This window comes from Urocampus carinirostris, chromosome 11 (assembly GCF_059441175.1).
Source record: "Urocampus carinirostris isolate Australia breed hairy pipefish chromosome 11, RoL_Ucar_1.0, whole genome shotgun sequence".
Classification (NCBI taxonomy): Eukaryota; Metazoa; Chordata; class Actinopteri; order Syngnathiformes; family Syngnathidae; genus Urocampus; species Urocampus carinirostris.
In genome coordinates this window covers 3,517,501-3,523,732 of record NC_142359.1, presented here as the reverse complement: position 1 = coordinate 3,523,732, position 6,232 = coordinate 3,517,501, and the positions used below count along the sequence as shown (strand labels likewise).

The 6,232-nt window shown below is 46.7% G+C and overlaps 1 protein-coding gene across 2 annotated transcripts in view; it reads left to right on the top strand.

The window, feature by feature from the left end:
- The window catches only part of LOC148356215 (actin-binding protein WASF3), a 22,195-nt gene continuing 15,963 nt past the window's right edge, over positions 1–6,232 (top strand). For both annotated transcript variants that reach the window (XM_088347908.1, XM_088347907.1), the window contains exon 1: positions 1–151. The gene's annotated coding sequence lies outside the window, so the exon portion shown is untranslated. The remainder of the gene's footprint in view (positions 152–6,232) is intronic.

The window sequence follows — 6,232 nt, the reverse complement described above, 5'->3', positions numbered from 1 at the left end:
TTCGGTCCGTCCGCGCGTCCATCCGCTCCAAAACCCTAACCTCCTCTTCCCCCCTTCCCTCCCAAACATGGAGGCCATCTTCTGAGAAGGAAAAACGTGCAGGAGCGTCGAAAGGAAACAGAAGCCCCCCCCCGAGAAGCTTGTCCGCCAGGTAAGTCTCTTCAACGGGAACACGCACATGCACGCGCAGACGACGAGGCCCCACACGTACCCGCATGCACACGCACTTCCACCGCAAAGGCCCCAAAAATCCACCCCACCCCTTTTGTTAACCCCCCCCCCGGCGGCACCCCATTTCACGTTTATTCATGCGCAGACATTTTCTAAAGCGCTCGCTTTTGTGCGCAGTACAAGAACGTGCGAGCACAAAGCATAACAGGAATCGAACGTGCGTTCGCGGACGCGCGAGCCGTTAATATTCCCAAATATGTACGACCTGGTTGCTCTAGATACCGTCGAGCAAGGCATCAATCCACCCCACCCACCCATCTTTTCTCTCGCTCTCATTCTCGCCCCCTCCACATCTTCGACGGTCTGGTTGCCATGGTGACGGCAAGAGGTGCTCCATGTGCGGCTTTTGGGAGTAACGCGTTTCAAAGGGATTACTTTTTCTCGGTATAGCGAGCATTCAAATGCGTTATTAGTAAAACGTATGTACAGGGTTCGTGCGGGTGCTTGAAATCCTTGAAAATGCTGGAATTTTATTTTTTAACAAACGAAAATGTTTGAATTTTGGATGACGTGCTTTTAAATGCTTGGAATTGTTGCCCTGGCTACAAATGATGCCAACATTACTTTCTGGTAGCTCGGCTTTGCCATTTTATTTCTTCCTCCCTTGTGATTAACTGCAGCTGGCATTAGTTTGTAGAGTATTGTCCTGCGAAGCGTTGACAGAGGAGGTGCAACGAGGGAGGAGGGTGCTGGAGAGTAATTTTGTGCTCCTTCTCATGTTGTTTTTGTTAGTTTAGCATGAAAAAGGTGGAAATAAGAAAAGGACAAGCCAAATATCAACTTGAACCCCAGATGAAATCATAAAAGAGTATATTTGAGCGCGTCTAAGAAATGCACGTACTTCCACGCGCCACAAAAAGAGCTTGACAGAGGCTGCAATGATAACTTAAGCCAGAAGATGGCATCAGTTATTGGAACATTTCCAAAATCCGCACAGCATCTTTAAGAAGGTTGGGCTTAGTATCACTAAACACCGTTGGCACAGAGTAAGAGGAGGCTGAATTTCTCCTCATAGAGATATTCTCCATACCGTATATACTACTCTTGTCATGATGCGATTCACCTGTGCCCGCTCATTTGGCGCCAACCGCCACGGGTTCTGATTGGCTCCCGATCAGTATTTATATCCAGTCTTTTCTGTCCCCTTTTGTCAGTCCGTCTAAGAAACTCAGTGTATACTAGGCAAGCCTTTTTTGATCCTGACTCACGCCTGTCCCGTTTTTGTCTCCCGCTACGACCTGTTTTGATCCCGCCCACGTCTATTCTCCCGTCCCGGCTTACGACTCGTTTTTGATCCTGACCACGTCTGCTTTCCCATCTCGGCTTACAACCCGTTTTCAACCCCAACCACGTCTTGCTCTCCCAGTCCCGGCTACCGACCAGTTTTCTGCCCCTGACACCGCCATCGTTCGCTACTGAAGATCCACTTCCGCGTTTGGATCACAATCCAAGTACAGGAGCGACTTACTTCCCACGCCTAGCAAACACCGGATTGTGGGCGCAGCCCTTCCCCTCTCTTTCAATAAAACCTGTGGTAAACATCACGCAAGTGGGTTCTCTTTCCGTTCTGGCCCTGACAACTCTACTTTTACAACTATAAAATAGGGGCGGCAGTAGCTCAGGAGGTAGAGCGCTCGTCTTGGGATCAAGGGATCCCAGTTCGAATCCCGGCTCGTCCGTGTTACATTTCGAAGTGTCCTTGGGTAAGACACTGAACCCCTAACACCACCAAATGCATATTGCACAAACCCTTACGATACCAACTGTATGTAAAATCCTTCATGCAGTCATTTCTTTGTGTGAATAGTGTGTAACTTATAACTATAACCTTATCCTCCTTGTTTTATAACCTTATCTTCTCTCACTCTGATTGTGTGAAACTGGAGTGTCATGCCCAATTTCCTTGTCACAATATGTTAACCCATTTTGTAACAATGACAATAAAGGTATATTATCATCTCATCTCTCATCTCATTGGCTGCACCGCTTATCCTCAGTAGGGTCGCGGGGGGTGCTGGACCCCATCCCAGCAATCATCGGGCAGTGGGCAGGGGACACCCTGAACTGGTCGCCAGCCAATCGCAGGGCACACAGGGACAGACAACTCGCTCGCTCATTCCCACCTACGGACAATTTGGACCGGCCAATCCACCTGAAATGCATGTTTTTGGAATGTGGGAGGAAACCGGAGTGCCCGGAGGAAACCCGCACAAGCACGGGGAGCACATACAAACTCCGCACAGGAAGTCCGTTAGCTGGATTTGAACCCACACAGGAGGTTCCCGAGACCTCAGGACTGTGCCGCACACGCGCTAACCACTGTGCCGCCGTGCTGCCCAAGGTATATTCTATTCTATTCTATTCTATTCTATTCTATTAAACCTATTGGACTGTGCATAGAAATGGAGATTTTTGAGTGGTTTAAAACCCAGAGACAAAATTGATATGGAGTGTCTCAGCGAAGCTCATTTGCAACATCTTGAGATGGAACGTTGGTGTACACGTTTTCTTCTTGTCCTTTTATTATGTGACTGTTTTTTTTTAGGAAATCAGCTGAATTTGTCTCTGCATTTAGTTACTTTTGGACTAACACGCTACTTTTTGGTGTCACTAATATGCGGGGTAACCGAGTTACTGTTAAAATAATGTAACTAGTAACTGTAACAAGATACTCGCTCAGCTGTGTTTGCACCAGTATTGCTCAACACTTAAAGATCTTTAAGTTTCATCCGAGTGAAATCGTGAGTGAGTAGATTTGGGGACGCATTTCCGGCGTGAAGAGATTCCGGTGATGTCACCGATCTGTGGCAGAAAGATCTCGAATTTGGCGCAGGCGCTCGCTTGTGCCAATTTGAAGGAAAAGCCAGATGAGGGTTTGCGTGCTGCTGCGTTGTCACAATGGCTCAATCGTCCCTCCGATCCCTGGTCCTTTTACCCGTAGGTTTGCACCAGGAGACCCACTTTGGCCCCTATGAATCCCACTTTGTGACCTGAATAAATGCTCCCTGACAAAATCAAAACACTAGAGGAGCAGAAAACAAGCCAAGAAATATCAGATCTACTCTGGGAGGCAGTGCTTAAGAGACCACATACCTACTCAATACCCACAATAAAAATGTTCACAAAGGTGTTTTGGTTTTGGAGGATTATGATGGACCCATACGAAGGGTGTGTATGTACAGGAACTGAAAACAAAGGTGCTCAAAACCATCTTAACAAAACCAATACCAAAGACCAAACAAACAAATGGGCACAAAACAACTAACTAAATACCCGAAAAAGAAAAAAACGGAAAAAAACAAATAACAAACCTGGAACTGGAAAATGCAAGGAGTAAAGTAACTAGTAACCAGGAACAAAGACCAACCTGAGATGGAGATAAAAATGTCATGAAAATGATAATGACCCAACAAAATAAAGCGTCTAAATAGTTGTATGTAAGAGGCTAGGATGATTCATTTTATGATTGATTGGTGGAAACATATATTGGCCTGGAGAGGGATGGGTGCTACCAGGCTGCACTTACCCAAGACACACCACAGGAAATGGTGCCTCTATGACCAGTGTGGTTAAGGGATCCAACCAACCAACCAACCACTTGTCATCATATACAAGTGTTTCCGTCGTGCAGTGGTCAGCACATTCGCCTAATACGCGAATGGTCCACGATGTTGGCCTGGGGAGAAATGTGCCCCACCAGGCTGTACTTGCCCAAGACATCCCACAGGAACTGGTGCCCCTATGACACGTATGGTTAAGGGATCCAACCAACCAACCACTGGTCATCATCTACAAGTGATTCCGGATTGCAGTGGTTAGCACATTCGCCTAATGGTCCCCAATGTTGGCCTGGAGAGGGATGTGTGCCACCACGCTGTACTTGCCCAAGACACCCTATAGGAAATGGTGCCCCTTTGACCCGTGTGGTTAAGGGATCCAACCAACTAACTAACCACTGGTCATCATATGCAAGTATTTCCATGGTGCAGTGGTTAGCACATTCGCCTAAGACGCGAATGGTCCCGGATGTCGGCCTTGAGAAAGATGTGTGCCACCAGGCTGTGCTTGCCCAATACACAGCACAGGAAATGGTGCCCCTATGACCCATGTGGTTAAGGGATCCAACCAACTAACCAAACACTGGTCATCATATACAAGTTTTTCCATGGTGCAGTGGTTAGCACTTTCGCCTAATACGCGAATGGTCCCGAACGTTGGCCTAGAGAGGGATGGGTGCCACCAGGCTGTAATTGCCCAAGACACCCTACAGGAAATGGTGCCCCTTTGACCCGTGTGGTTAAGGGATCCAACCAACTAACCAACCACTGGTCATCATAAACAAGTGTTTCCGTAGAGCAGTGGTTAGCACATTCGCCTAACACTCGAATGGTGTCCAATGTTGGCCTAGAGAGGGATGTGCGCCACCAGGCTGTACTTGCCCATGACACTCCACAGGAACTGGTGCCCCTATGACCCATGTGGTTAAGGGATCCAACCAACTAACCAACCACTGGTCATCATATACAAGTATTTCCGTAGTGCAGTGGTTAGCACATTCGCCTAACACGCGAATGGTCCCCAATGTTGGCCGGGAGAGGGATGTGCGCCACAGGCTGTACTTGCCCAAGACACCCCACAGGAACTGGTTACGGGAATCAACCAACCAACCAACCACTGGTTATCATATACAAGTGTTTCCGTATTGCAGTGGTTATCACATTCGCCGAACACGCAAATGGTCCCCGACGTTGGCCTGGACAGGGATGGGCGCCAACAAGCTGTACTTGCCCAAGACACACCCCTACGCCCCTAATGATTAAGGCAACCCAACCACGCACCCACCAACATCATATACAATGTTACAATAAATTAAAAAACAACAGCTTTGATAAACAACAGAAGAAAAAACAGAAGAAATAAAGGGCAGACAGGAAAAATACATAGGTTATCACAGGTGGGGCCCTCTAGTGGTAGGAGGCTTAGTAGACCCTATCTAAAGAAGGTCAACAAATTTCAAAGAGAGTGACTGAAACTACACGGTGCAATGAATCCCACAACCATATGTTCTGCTTTTTTCATCTCTACATAACTTCTGGAAGGCAATTTTTCAAACTATTTCAAAAGTATATAGTTCTTATGTCAAATTGGACTGTATAATAGCATTATTTGAAATTTATATAATTACTTTAAAACCACCCAAAGCCACACAACACATCTCCACCTTTGCAACGTTATTAGCATCCGATCCTTCCAAGATTGGCCCAACTTCCTCACAGTATGTGAATTAAATCCACCCTGCAATATATACTCACTTAAATGGACAGTGTTTGATATCTAGTACCCCCTAGTGGTACAAAGAAATAATTACTCCGTAGAAAAACCCATCGCTTTGAACAATAGGCATAAGTACATAAACTATCAGGCAGCACAGCGGCGCAGTGGTTAGCGCCTGTGCGGCACAGTTCTGAATTCATGAGATTGAATCTTCCCGTGTGGAGTTTGCATGTTCTCCACGTGCTTGGGTGAGTTTCCTCCGGGCACTCCTGTTTCCTCCCATGTTCCAAAAACATGCATGTCAGGTTAATTGGTCGGTTTAAATTGTCCCTGCGAGTGAGCTGTCTCTGTGTTCTGCGACTGGCTGGCAAGCAGTTCAGGGTGTCCCCTGCCCACTGCCTGAAGATAGCTGGGATGGGCTCCTGCACCCCCGTGACCCTACTGAGGATAAGGGGGGCAGATAATGTCATAACAATGTTATTTTTTATGAATATTCAAAGGCAGAGACATTGGCATGTCTTTTACAGAATCCATACCTAGTAGTCGCCGCCAAGTTTGTCTGGCATCTTGCTGCAATGTTGTGCTCATTGGGCAGTAGTTTTGGTTCGCATTAAACAATACAGTGCCATCTAGTGGTTCAAATATGACACAATTTAGGTGAAAATATTCTATGCACGTTTATTTAATTTCTTTAACTGTTTTAGGAAATTTCCCAAATATTGTAGAC